The sequence below is a fragment of the Mixophyes fleayi genome, chromosome 11 (assembly GCF_038048845.1).
Source record: "Mixophyes fleayi isolate aMixFle1 chromosome 11, aMixFle1.hap1, whole genome shotgun sequence".
NCBI lineage: Eukaryota > Metazoa > Chordata > Amphibia > Anura > Limnodynastidae > Mixophyes > Mixophyes fleayi.
The window spans coordinates 6,920,095-6,935,610 of NC_134412.1; positions in this window are offsets into that span (position 1 = coordinate 6,920,095).

Here is a 15,516-nt window from a genome sequence, read left to right on the forward strand (position 1 = left end):
TGTGTTAATTAGAATTTCCTGAACATCAATAGGAGGAATTCAATTGGCCGCAACGTGGCCTGCACACTATTACCATTATTACGGTAATTTCAACACCGGCTTTTTGTCGCAGCTCAGAAAGCTGGGTTAACTTTACCGTAATAACGGTAATAAGAATAATGCTGCGTTAATCTGCGGGGAATTGAATTCCCCCCATATGTTACTATCAAAGATATCTCCCAATAAACCATCTTATCCCCCTTACTTGTCTACAATCTTCCATCCTTCAATTTATGAATTTCACATAGGTTGTATTGTCCCACTATGGAGTGGCAATTTTTTGGACATACCATTCTCGGCTTCAAATCATTCGTGCTAAAATGTGAAAATAGTTGAACGATAGATAGAGGTCATATGTTACATTTTCCAGAAGTTATAGGAATGGTACAGGCTTTGAATAATAACATACCTCCCATGTAGGGTTTTAGAAGTGCTCTATGCAGTATGTGCAGACCATCCAGCCAATGTAGCCGTCTACAATACTAGAACAATAGGAACCGTATATGAATCAAGAGATTATCTCCGAGACCTCGCATGCAGGTGTACAGCGACTCATTCGCAGCAGTAACGCTGATTGTAGCTGTAAAAAGTCCAAAATGCTATAGGTTATATCAAGAGCAGGTATATTACCAATGTTTCCTCCATATTTGCCTCCAGCTGAATGCTTTGTGCAGCCAACCATCAGGTACAGCTATGGGTGTGCACACAGGGTATAACCATACAGCCCGTCCCACCGCTCCTTCCTCTTCCACATGCACCAATTTCCCCTGTCGGATCCGAGGACCCTAAGATGTTGCTGTACCAGGGCCAGAAAGTCCTCTTGATGGCCCTGCATAGAGCCCTATATATGCAATCCATCCAGTGGTGATGGCATCAACAGCACCTGGGCAAGAGGATCAGTATAACAATCCAGTCATTAGCTCTGATTTCTCACGTATAGCTGCACAATGGGCCAATCATACAGAATAGTTTATAAACACAGGACCTCAATGCAGATCTCCCCTCAACACAAGCTTAAAAGCCTACAGCGGTATCGGTAGAAGAAGAATTAATGTTGCACAGGAATTGTTTATAAAAATACCTACAGCATTTTGATTGTTCTGGCTAAAGCTTCATGTACAGTAATGTCTCATGTTACAATCACAAGCTCCAAGATACGTCAAAGAGGGCAGAGGCTCCACATGGCTGCATGTAAGACAGTGGCTCATGCTACAATCAGAGGCCCAATCACAAGTGAGAGAGGAGGGGACTCTCCTTATACAGTACATACAGCAACTACCATCAGCAGCAGTGTTGAAGCAGTTTGCAGAGGAGAAAGGTCAGTACCTGAATTTGTTCCGTTACAAGTAACTTTCTCTGTTACAAACCTATTGCTGTTGGATTTGAGTGTGTTTCATATAGATACATTAGGGCTCATTTATTAACATTGCATTTAGGAACAAACTTAGCAATAAGAGATAGCTACAAATCAGAAATGTGTTTTAATCTGTCCAGTACGGCGATGGGCAACAGGTAGTCCCCAGCTCCACATGTTGTCCGTCACTGATTTAATGCAAGTTAAACAACGAAAGTAATGTTACAGCTAAATGTGATGTAGTTAAATGTGTGGTCCTGTTATCTTCCATTTCCAGAGTCTGCTTTGTGCACTTGTGATTATGTATAGTCACTTCTATCACTCCTGATTAGCATTCTCCCTATTTGCAACTTTCCACCTCCGATGCCCTGTACAGCCCAAATCAGCTACCCCTTGCAGTCCCTGTACTGTCCTCCTCCAGAACCAAATATCTCCTTCCCCCTCACCACCCCCCCCTCCCACTTCATCCACCTTTCTCCAGCATCTCATCTCAGCCCTTCCTTCAGTAAATAGTTAAAGAGGCCTCAGAATTAGTATCTGAGATTCACCATGAAGTTATACGTTCTAATGATGTCATAGTAGTCATAAAAAAATCAACCATTTCATAACTAAAGAATATAATTAAAGACTATAATTAAATAAAGAATATTACAATGCAAGGCATAGGAGTCAGTATTTGCTGACAAAGTAAAACCAACGTTTATGAAATGGTTTAGGTTAACTAGTCATATAACGGAATAAAATGCTCTGTCTGTGTATTGAGGACCGCACCCAAAGTACAAAAGATGAATTCTGAGACAAGTAGCCCCTCTTAGAAGTGTGTAGCGTCCCACATCAATCCTTTGATGAAGAGCCAGAGTAAGTGTGATTATTGATTGCTAATTGGCAGCTGATAATTGTGGCTCAGCTTTAAAGAAATGACAGTCTGTAAGACGATTGACTATATATATATATATATAGAGAATATAAAACGTCTAATTGTTATAATGTACAGCTGTTCGTTGATCAGGCGTATAGTTGTGTTCTTCGTATCTAGTATGTCTTTTTAGTTCTATAATGAGTTCAGAAAGCCCAGTTGGTACATACAGTATCATCATCATCATCATTTATTTATATAGCGCCAGCCAATTCCGTAGCGCTTTACAATCCGGAACAAACATTAATAAGACAATACTGGGTAATACATACAGACAGAGAGGTAAGAGAACCCTGCTCGCAAGCTTACAATCTATGGGACAGTGGGAGTTTGAAACACAAGGACATGTGCTACATCATATTGTACACTGGACCAGCTAGAATGCAAAGGTAAAAGTATTGAGTGGGCTGTGTGTGTACCGATGTTGGTCAGAGGGTTGTAGTCTTGTGTTAGCTGTGTAGAGGGTGGTAATAGGGTAACCTAGAAAGAGTAAGATGGTGGTTGAGGAATATTATAAGCTTGTCTGAAGAGGTAGGTTTTCAGAGAACGCTTGAAGGTCACATTAAAAATGATTGTTTCATAGATTACATTTCAGTAACACACCAGACTGATTGGAGAGACAGTGACCTCTAATGGTAGAAAGTCCACAGTTAATCTCTGAGCAATTAGTGGACTATGTGAGAGAGAGTATCACTGATTCCTGACTGTATGAATAATTGTCCAGTTTTGTTTCCCAGGATGGAAAATCTGAATGAGGAAAAGCTCAGCATTCCTGTGCAAGAAACCGGGTAATTATATATATATACAGATAGAGAATAGATAGAAGGATTCGTTAGATGGTGGATAGATGTGTGCACTCACACTCACTCACTCTCACTCACACTCATAGTCTAAAGTAAATTCCAGGGACATATTACTGCTTTGCTAAACGCGTCACATGCTATCTCAGCAGCCTCGGAGAACAACAACATCTGGTTCCTGTATTTGACTCTAATATATTTTATGCATTGTAAATATTATACTTTAACATATACTCATTTATAAAGTCTAAAGAATAAAAATGAATGGTAAGAATTACATCTAACAAGCAAAACAAAATTAAAATTTAATTGTGCAGTTAGCATTGAAAAATAGGGACATCTCCAGGGACAGTACCTGGAAAATGTCTTTAAAACTCCGGACAAAGGGAACCTTGCAAGGTTTACCGTCAGGGCAGACTACGACAAACATCTTGCTATCAGACCATTGTCACGTACATTCTTGCGCTTGGCTAACAGCGTGGGGAGGCTGGGGGCACTGGTCCCAGGAGCTGGCATTTGGCCGAAGCGCCGGTTTGCCAGATGATTTTGTGCGTTAGAACTAGAATTACTATATTATTCTGACAACTTGCTGTACCAGACCTTTGACTACAGACCTGGCCATGATTACTGACGACTCCTGGGCATGAATCTAGGACACTTCTTTCTGCATTTCCAGTATATCAAATTGAGGGAACTGGTCCCGATTTTTGATGCCCATCTTCTAACACTAACTACATTACAGACTATTACAGTTAATATCCTCTTAACTACAGTTTGTAGAGTGCACTATCTATAATCAAAATTATATATATGACAACAATAACTACCAATAATAACAAACAATAACAATCACAATAAAAGAAGATAAAAACAAAAATAGTTGCTCATCCGAACTTTATAATGTCAGCGACCCATCCATGGAATTGGAATGTGTTATATGAGGAACTGATAAAGAAGCAATGAGATTGTTTTTAATTTCAAGTGATAACGGTTGATGTGAGGGGGTTAGAAAACAATGGGAAACTCATACGTCAATATTCAAATTGGTCTATTCTTTTTGCTACCAACATTGTTTGGGGTTCCATTTTTAATTTAATATATAGTATATCTGTTAGTATTTCCAAATGTATATTCATTTTAATTGGAATTTATTCATTTTTTTAATCTCTTATTCCGGTGACTGGATATTTTTTTTCTACTAAAGATTGATAATCTGGTAACCAGATGAGTACTTTGTGTGTAGGTCCATCTGTCAATCAGAATGCACGGGGTCTTGGGTGATCTGGTAATAAAGTATAAGGTCTTCAAAAGAAAAGAAAACTTTGCAAATTCCCACAATACGATAAATCTCTTGAAAAATAACTTGTTTGTAAAGACTTTGCGAACGTAGTAACTGATCTCTCTCCTAAATAATTTGGTTTAAGCTACGGTGAGCCCCGGGTGTTTGATAAAGAAACACAGACTCCATCATTTATAAAAGAAGAATATAAAATTATATGTGACGATTATTGGAATGAAACGACACTAGATCCCCCACGAGATGAGGATAAGAGTGAACCGTCGAAGCAGTCCTTGGATACATCCATGGCGCTGAGTCCTGGTAAGTGTCCACTCACTATATAATACTATGTTATGGCACCACTAACCATAAGACACAGTGCTTATATGACAGAGTAGGATTATATAGTCTGTGCTGAAGTTTCAGGAAAGTTTTAGATCTAAATACGTTTGAAATAAGAGAGATAAGAGATTTGTTGGGAGACTTTTTGTATATATACATAATAGAGGTGGGGACCAAAGCTGCCGGTCCATCCGCCCTCAAGCGACCCGCACTGCTGGGCCTCTTGCTCCAAAGCCCCACCCCTCTACTTTTCTGAGTATGCGCGGGGGGTGGGGCATGCTTAGTGACCACGTGTTTGGGATTTCAATTCCAGAACTGAACACCTAGCAGCTTACTCCATGCGGACCTGAGGCTTAGCTACTTGCAGGCCCAGTGTACAACTGTAGATGTATCCCTGGGGAGGGGAATTGGAGGGTGGTCTATCATTCCTAAAGGGCTAACCATGCCCTCTGTGCACTAGGCACGCCCCCTCAGTGGGTTGGTCACGCCCCCTCAGTAGTGATATTGACACTATCTATCGCTCCCACAAAGATGAGGGCCGGGGGACCAGCGTTCTCTCTCACCCAGGGCATTAAGGTGTCCAGTTACGGCTCTGCATACAATCATAGGTGGTATCACCGCCACACCTTTAATTTGTGGCTTTCGCAACATTGCTTTGAGCTGCATATGTTACTAATTATAACTCAGCATTATAACATAATAATCTGTTTATATATTTTTTTTTCTTATAGCATCATATGCTTTTATATTTATGTAACTAAGATTACTCAATCCTGATACCTGTACTAGGAAGCATGTGTGTGTGTTAAATATATATTTCTCAATCAGGCCAACCAGGGGCTGATTGGCTACAGATCTTTACTGAACATTTCTTGATTGACAGGTGGCCTAATGGGGATTAGCCACCTTGAGTCTGGCTAATGATTTGGTAATGTCCATAAGCAATTTCTTTGAATACAGGAAATAGATATAAGGAAGAATAAATCCATAATTATGAGATTATGGCTTGTTAGATTCAATAAAATAAAAATAATACAATTTATGCATAAAAATTAAGAGGTCAAGTATCTGTCTACAGACACATTTGCTGTGTTAAACATTAAGCTGGTTACCAGCTAGAGGTCAATATAATCCTCATGTGAGTTACTCATGTTATTAGGACTGTTTGCAGACAGGATCTGACAATAATCTGCCTATATCTTATCTATATATTTGCTTCTGTGAAGCTGAAAGGTGTTTCTGTCTCATCAATAGGCTAAATGTGTAAACGCAACACACGTCTATTTGTTGTGTATGTTAGGATTTACTATTGATATTATTCTTTCGGAACCATATTTTGTTAGAATTTCTTTTTTGTTTTTATTTAGCATTTAAAAAGGTGTACAGTCACGGCCAAAAGTTTTGAGAATGACACAAATATTGGTTTTCATAAAGTTTGCTGCTTCAATGTTTTAGATCCTTTTTGTCAGATGTTGCTATGGGATACTGAAGTACAATTACAAGAATTTCATAAGTGTCAAAGGCTTTTTTTGACAATTACATTAAGTTTATGCAAAGAGTCAATATTTGCAATGTTGACCCTTCTTTTTGAAGACCTCTGCAAGTCGCCCTGGCATGCTGTCAATCAACTTCTGGGCCACATACTGACTGATAGCCGCCCATTCTTGTCTAATCAATGCTTGGAGTTTGTCATAATTTGTGGGGTATTTTTATGTCCACCCGCCTCTTGAGGATTGACCACAAGTTCTTAATGGAATTAAGGTCTGGGGACATTCCTGGCCATGGACCCAAAATTTCGATGTTTTGATCCCCAAGCCACTTAGTTATCACTTTTGCCTTATGGCAAGGTGCTCCATCATGCTGGAAAAGGCCTTGTTCATCACCAAACTGCTCTTGGATGGTTGGGAGAAGTTGCTCTTGGAGGATGTTTTGGTACCATTCTTTATTCATGGCTGTGTTCTTAGGCAAAATTAGGCAAAATTGGGGTGCTCCGTAGTGCAATCATTTTTATTACAGACCATAGACTTTTCATCTCCGTACTAGGTAAAAGTTGAAGGAACACATTAGTGAGTAAATCACTTTCGATGGTGTAATTACTATTCAATTCTATCAGGTCTCATCTTGTATTGGGGTTTTTACTTATGCAATTGTTTATTCTCTTGTTCCTGTATGTACTTATATCATGTACCTGGTACACTTTCACGTTAATGTCGTCTGTTTTGCTGCGGAATCCATAAAACCATCTTTATATACATCAGTGTTTTTGATGTTTTATGTTTTTAACCCATTTATTCCAAATGTTTTATTGCAGAAGAATGTAGCTTGAAGCTGCATTATGATGAGAATCCAGAGTGGAACGAGGATGGTTCAAGGCAGAACGTGACTGCGCCTTACAGCCTTAACGTGTTCCAGGATATTAATGAGGCGCTGCAGACTCTTCAGGAGTGGGAGAGACTCCAACAAGGGGCTTCTTGTAGGCGCTGCCGTAGAAATGAAGAGCTTCTAATGAGTATTGAGAGGAAACTGGATCTGATACTCCAACGTCTCTCAAAGACGGGAACTGTGCAGCTGTAATACCCGGTCAAAGTTTTATAGTATTTATTAAAGTATTTTCTACAAGGACCTCAAGCTTTTTCATTTAGTGAGATCATTGTTTAATACGCTCGCAACAGAAGCCACATTGACCCAGTTGGTGAGAGCGCAACGTTAGGATGGATTCTATTGGAAACCGGTTCCTCTACTTGGGTGCAGGTGGTTTATTTCATTTGTGGCAGAAAATTGTTGGAACTGAGATGGTTCACAAATCTGGATTGATTCTATTTTGGCCTCCTGAATCGCAGTGCTGCGCTAGACTATAATTAATACATCGGGATCGTCCACCAATGTTGCTCAAACCATAGCACCTGTACAGCATTAGCTTTCATTCTCTGATCGCCGTAGCCCGCTGTACGTTTGCTGTGGTTCTTGTGCAGAGTTGCACCTTAGGGCGATGCTAGTTAAGCACTTAAATAGAATGTGTAATAATATAAATATATTGACTTACTGTGGTTTATTTATGCAATAATAGAGCTGCTCAAACAAGTGATCTGTTACACTTTACTCAGTGTTGTTTAACTACAAATAGACAGACCAGAAATATATTTGCACATGCAATTTAGTAACCAAAAATAAAGCAGGGAAGTCTGTTTACAAGTAACATGTGTTTGGATTGGTTCCAGTATTACGCTGAGTAATGTTTCCTTCATCTGACTGACTGCCTACAACTGGCTGCTGTGACATAACCTTATCTACAGTGTGAGGATATTTACACTGTATCCGTCCTTTTAGGAATCAGCTTGTGTTTATTTTATAAGAAAGGGGTGAGGGGGATCTTAGAAGGAGCGATGGGGGGCAATGCCAGGTCAACATGCCAAAGCCCCCCCTCTACTCTGCGATGAGGCTTCTCTGTGCATTGCATCCGAACTGCTCAGACCAGGATGCCAGGCATCGACAGGACCCTCCCTCAAATTTTGCTATGCGACCAGGCGATGCACGATGCATAGTGGCCAGATCTACTTTAGAGTTTCTTAGCAAAATCCTGGGTCAAACACGGGATAATGAACATGGTTTCAACCAGTGTTGCTACCCTTCACACCACCCTTGGGTTACGGGTATATACCAGGTTGCCACCTTTCACTGGACCCGTGTCTGCCCTGTATTTTCAAGTTGAACCCCTCCAATGAGCAGCTTTTAACTGAATCCGGGAACAAATTTCAGACTGTAGAGTATTTGTTCTTCAACCTGGGAATAACCCCGGTCACAACCAGGAAAATGGACCCAGGTCACACATCGCGGGTCACCCCATTCACACCGACACACGACCTGAGTTATTCCCGGGTCCTTACCTCTGTGCGAAAGGGGTATGAGTGAACGCTACGTATCGGGTTCATTAGTTTAGGTTTGAATTTAGCTTTCATTTAGTGTTGGAGTATAAAGCAGGTATGAGAAGATACCAGGTTTTTCTGGCCCAATTCTACCCACTTTACACTGGGTGGCCACCCACGGGTGCCTTCCTATGCCAAGGAAGCCTATTCAGTACCTTCTAGGTTTAGATTAATATAGTCACTCAGGCAAATGCAGTTAAAAAGTAAAGCAATACATTTATTGTAATAAAAACAATCACTAGATTATTATGTACTCACAGTAAATAAATGCCAGGCAGGTTTACCACATCATCAGTCCCTTACCCCACTAGCTTAAGGAGTTAGTCACCTGGATGTCCTGACTTAAATACCCGTGGAGATCTTCTCTTAGCTGCAGCTCTACCATTGGTAGAGAACGAAAATTCAAAACCACCTACACTGCACCTTCCATGAATCATTCCTCAGAATGAATATCACCTCCCCCCCTGGAGTGGCTCCTTATATCTAGGGTCAAATTTCCACACTGTTTTTCCCTCCCTGGGCAAACCCCTGGCTCTCTTTCACTTTAAACATTGGTAGGATCAGGGGGTTGGAGGGGGAGTGGAGATGAGCTGTGCTTCCACAGAAGCCCCCTGCTGGGACGCAGACAAAATGTCTGGACTAATCCTATGGAGAATAATGGATACTAATTGGCTTCCCCCACCTCCACAGGTAGGATAGCAGTCAGCCCCTCATAAAATTAACCTCTTACACTACTTTGTGATGTCACAGAGTCCCCAGCTGTTCCATGCTTCCTGTAGAGGAAGCAGGGAGGAGAATGAATGCAGCTCAAGCCCACTCACCTGTATCCTGGACACAACCTGATCTTTACACATAACCAACCCGGCATCACTTTAAGGACAATGAATAACAACCTCACTGCCACATCAACAATATACAATAAACAATATACATATTTACAATGAGCTACAATGTCCCCTTAACCACATGTAATTAGACACTGCAGTTGCACTCTGTCGAGCTGGGAAACTAAAGCAAGGGCTATTAAAAGTGCTTGCCATAATCCATATTATGTGAGAAACGAGGGACAGACTGGTTAGGGTGATATCAATACCTCGCTTCACCACAAGATACATAAAAATACAGCACCTAGGTACTTGCCATTTAATTTCTACACAAGGCATTTATTCCTAACATGACGCAGGCTCAACATACATTTAAAACTTTTATGTTACTATTTTATAACTTCCATCCCTAGTTATGATAGGTTTCCAAACACTAATTACACTGCTACTTGTTTATTAGGCCGAAGTCTACAGCATAGACATTCATTGATTTCTCACTGTCTGCACAAGATCAGGCAGCTGCAGATAAGCAGATCGTTTTACTATTTTTAACATGATGCTAAGACACCAAAAAGAACATAATGTTTGTGGTATCTGTATTCAGCTGTGTAAATCAGTATATAGCTAAAACAATAAATTAATCAATTCCTCAGACCTCTCTCTACCTTCTTAAGAAAGCACATGTGTTGGCAGATCCAAAGATCCAGCCATTCAGTGCCTTTGCGATGACCCCGTATATGATCAGCTTGTATGGCCGCATTTTCTGTCCGTCCCAACAGAGAACTACTGGCTTCCAATCATATGTTGATTGGGGTCAAAGGTCTTTTGTTTCTCGTACATACTGCAATGGGAAAATTGCCAATTAAATTTGCAATGTGGGTAGATAGCTTCATTGTGCATTTGTGTAAGTCTGTATACACCGAGCACAAAAACTAACATGCAAAACCCAACACTAAGCATCCTACATGATAAAAAGTGGAAATTAAAAAACATCTAAGCTAGCAAATCCAATCCTACAACATAAAATAATAAAATAATATGGCAACTTGAAACCTAGGGCCTGATTCATTAAGGAAAGCCCAAAAAATTAGTAAGTTTGCTCCTGGACAAACCATGTTACAATGCAAGGGGTGCAAATTAGTTTATTATTTTGCACATAAGATAAATACTGGCTGTTTTTTCATGTAGCACACAAATACTTGATAGCTTTATTTGTACACTGAAATATAAAGTTCATCTAGGACATGCCCTACCCCAACTATAAGTCTGCCATCACATTTTAAATTTACCCCCCCCCCCCCCCCGCTCCAATGCAACATGGTTTTGCCAAGGGGCAAAGTTACTAATTTTTTGCTTTACTTTCCTTAATGAATCAGGCCCCTAGTGTTTTAAATCACACTTCTAAGTCACAAGACTTGTTTTGACGTAATAAGGTAGCAGTCTTCATATTGTGTTCAGTATGATCAAAATTGTCATTTGAATGATCGGGGATGGGCCCTACTCTGGTGGCCGCCAAAACAACCAAAGTAATAAATACAACTGATGGAGTATATCTCAAACTGATATTAGAAGCAAGAAGCAGTTTCATGCCGGATAGCGATTGCATTTCTGCACTCGTACGATAATGACCATACTTGCCAACTTTGGCATATTCTTCTCCTGGAGGTCCGGGGACCAGGTGGGCGTTTTGGGGCGGGGCTCAGTGAATTGCGTCATTTGTCTCTGCGCCCTAGACGTGCATCACATATTATGGCCTATTACAGCAGGGGCCACTATGACGTGTGAATCGCGTTACTAGAGCCCCCGACAATTAACTACTACAGTGACCGGGAGCCGGGAGGTTTTCCTGCTCTCCCGGGAGTCTCCCGGACTATCCGGGAGAGTAGGCAACTATGGTATTGACCATAAACTGAATTTGAAATAAACCTTATTCTCAGGGTGAGATTGACCTATTAACATTTCTGATGGCAAGGAGGATGCATCATAACAAATAACTTTCTGACTGGCCTATAGGGGACCAGCAGTAGACAAAATAATCAACAGGTTCAGGTAGCAGAAGTTGAGCAAATGAAATACACAAGCAAAGGCTTTAATCAGGGATTACCTATTTATAGGCCCAAAAAGGAAACAACTTCTTCCGAGGCAAAACTGTCCATCTTGTATAAGGGCAAGTTTAAAGGCAAGTTAAAAAAAAGGTTTTAGGTAAATTAATGACCTCTCTTGGCTGGAGGTGAATTTGTCCTTGATATTTCTAACAAAGTTATTTACTATTGTGCAACTGAAGTGAAAATATGTGATTTCAGTAAAACCTTTGCTTTTAATCAAATGTATCTTTTTTTGCATTGCTCCCTCTTGTCACTATTCTTGTAGAAGGTGGTGCAATATTCTTTCATTGTGAAAGGATTAGTTCACTGTGTTATATCACAATCAATGTGATAGACATGAACACAAATATAAACTTTGTTTGGTTACAGTGTTTCGCAAACTGAAATATAGTGTTTTCGTAATGAGGTAGACAGCGTAAACATGAGTAATAGCTGATAAGATCACCAGAAGAAAACAATTATAGACAAGAAACGTATGGCCTTATCTGGTTGGAGTTTGTATGTTCTACCCGTGTTTGTGTGGGTTTCCTCCGGGTGCTCCGGTTTCCTCCCACACTACAAATACATACTAGTAGGTTAATTGACTGCTATTAAATTGCCCTTAGTCTCTCTCGGTCTGTGTGTGTATGTTAGGGGATTTAGACTGTAAGCTCCAATGGGGCAGGGACTGATGTGAGTGAGTTCTCTGTACAACGCTGCGGAATTAGTGGCGCTATATAAATAAATGATGATGATGATATTAGTCCTCTTTGCGTTCCCTGGTTCCTAGGATCACGGCAACCAAGCGGAGGTGAGAAATGGGGGTGTTATTATGTCTCATTGTGACCCGTGGGATCTACTGCACTTTGTACGGCTGTTTCTCACCTCCGAGCACATGAACATCAGGAAGGTAGACCTCCGAGCACATGAACATCAGGAAGGTAGACCTCCTAACACATGAACATCAGGAAGGTAGACCTCCGAGCACATCCCAAGTACTGGCAGCAGTTGGGGCGATGATCTCTACACTCCTGGAACAAGCTGTCTTGCAAAAACCTGAGATCTTTTTCTATATTATGTGTGGACCCAGGTGTTACCCCCTCCTGTGAGCACGTTCAGTCCACCTCGGTTATACAGTATAGCTGTTACTAGTCAATTAAGGCAGATTGTAATTCGATTCTAAACTATTTGCTCATTATATTAATGTCTATTTATGTTACTGTAGCTACAAGTTTTGCTTGCAGTCATATAATAAGTGTGATTAATCGTTCACTTCCCCAGTCAGCTCCTGGTAGATAGATCTGGCTTTATGGAGTTGGTCACAATTGTTTTATTTAGTTTGTATTGGGGCAAGCCGGGCGGTCCCATAATGTGCTACCTTGGGCTGGGTCACCTGCATTTTTTTATCCCTTTAAAATGTCACTAATAGGCTGCTGAGTCAAGTATTGCTTCATTTTTGATACAAGAGCATCAATATTGGGGCATTTTGATGTCAGAGCAATTTGGATACAGTCTTCAGCGTCCAATCGATTTCTCTGCTTTGTTTTTATGTTCGTTAGAGTGGAAAATCCTTGTTCCCAAAGGTAGGTTGTTGCAAAAGGCAGCAACTTTTTGACTGCCTCTTCATGTGCAATTTTGAATGTCTTTGCAGCTGTTGACATCCAAAAATATGACAGATCTGCTTTGTTTTCAAATGCAATACGTGCTTCATTATTGCATCTAAGCTCAAGAAGTGCCTCTGCCAACCCTTGAGGCTCTTCTGGTACAACAGCAATGTCACATTTAAAGGGGTCTACAATCCAACTGACAGCATGTGAATCGGCAGCATTACCCCCTGGGGATTTCATTTTTACCCCATTAGGGGTAATTTACCCCTGTTCCCTGACCACTGATCTAGGACATGCCCAACTCCAACTATAAATCAGTCCCCACTTTTTAAATGTACCTCCCCCTCCAATGCAACATGGTTTTGCCAAGGTGCAAAGTTACCCCCTTTTTTTTTGCTTTACTTTCCTGAGTGAATCAGGCCCTATGAGTAATTCACTAATAGTGAATAATCACTAGATAATAGCAGAATAAGAGAAACAAATCCCACTGTCCTCTCAGTCTATGCAAGATAGATGTGATCTATTTTTTTAAAAAAAAATGTTGTTTAGAAGAGAACAGAAATGGGTACAGAAACAAATCACAGATCACATGTTTTCTTCTCACTGATGTTTCCTGGAAGTAGCTGTGAGCTGTGTTCAGAATTGTCTAACAGAGATACTGGACATTCAGCTCATCATCATCATGATCATCAGCTATTTATATAGCGCCACTAATTCCACAGCGCTGTACAGAGAACTCACTCCCATCAGTCCCTGCCCCGTTGGAGCTTACAGTCTAAATTGCCTAACATACACACACACACAGACTAAGGTCAATTTTGTTAGCAACCAATTAACCTACTAGTATGATGATGACATAAGATTTTTAGAATCTACTAACAACAGAAATTCTAAAACTGAGAAAAGCTTTACAAGAACAGCGGGTCCTTGTCATGTATGCTGGTGTAGGGCAGCATGAAACATTGTATGTTCCGATGGAAAGGTCACAGGTCTGCTTGATATAAGTCTCGAAAATGAATATCTCCTCCTGTATATTTAGTACAGGAATGCAATTTTCTTTTTGTTGATTATTCCAAACCCTCTTTAATTAGGCACTTGCTAACATTTGTTGTTGTTGTCATTATTGAGAATTATGAGCAAAGATGGGAATGAGAAGGAAATTAAAGGGTTATTGGTTTGATAATAGCACTTGTATTGACAGGGTTAATGTTATCTTCATTATAGTGTGCATGACTGGTGGATTCTTTCTCTTGTGCCTGTGGAATATGAGGGAGAGACAGATTTGTTTTCAAGTTTTCACTACTGCCCCATTTAGATATGTTAAGTTGCACTGTGAATTGTTTGGACACTAGGAGAAGATAAGGAAGCTGAAAACACATTGGGGCTGAGTCATTAAGGAGAGTGAAGCATAAACAAGGAATAACTTCACACCTGGGCAAAACCATGTTGCATTGGAGGGGGAGGTAAATTTAAAATGTGGGGACAGATTTATAGTTGGGGCAGGGCATGTCCTAGATCAACTTTACATTTCAGTGTAAAAATAATGTTATCAAGTATCTGTGTGCTACATGGAAAAAACAGCCAGTATTTAACTTGTGTGCAAAATAATAAACTAATTTGCACCCCTTGCATTGTAACATGGTTTGTCCAGGAGAATTTTTTTTTTTTTGCTTTGCTCTCCTTAATGACTCAGACCCCTTGTTTGTCTTGATGTCACTGGCCAGCCCCTGCCTTATACTCCATGGAAGAGAAAACTTTGCACACACAGTGATAGGACTGATGGCTGCTGCTTCTTATACACGATTTTATCATGTGCGGTAATAGGTAAAATGACTATATTAGATATTCCAAAAGATCTCATACTAATAAGTATAGAAGCGGGCAGGATTCATGATCAAAGAAAGTGGAACAAAAAAAACAGGGATTTATTAATAAAAACAAACATATTAATTTAAAAAAATAAATCAATTAGTAAAACTGCAGAATAACAAAGACATTGTATAATCAATGGGTAATAATCAATATATACAGATCACCTGTAGATCATTATATTGGCTGATGTTGGAAACCTCAACGTACTTCTTCAGTATAAAGGGTTATTAATGCCCCCCCCTTACTATTAAACGTCTCTGTCCTCACAGGGATTTCGGGAATAAAATGTCTTTTGCCCATCGTATACTCCGAGCAGAAGATTTAGTGGATCTCTACAAAGAGAATCAGTTTTACAAGTTAGTTGTTTTTAATGTATATGGTCTTTTTATTCATAAATACTGTATTATGCATTTTTGAGCAATACAGTACATATAGCTTCACAAGCCCCCAGAGAGGCAATATGCCCTATTTAGGCA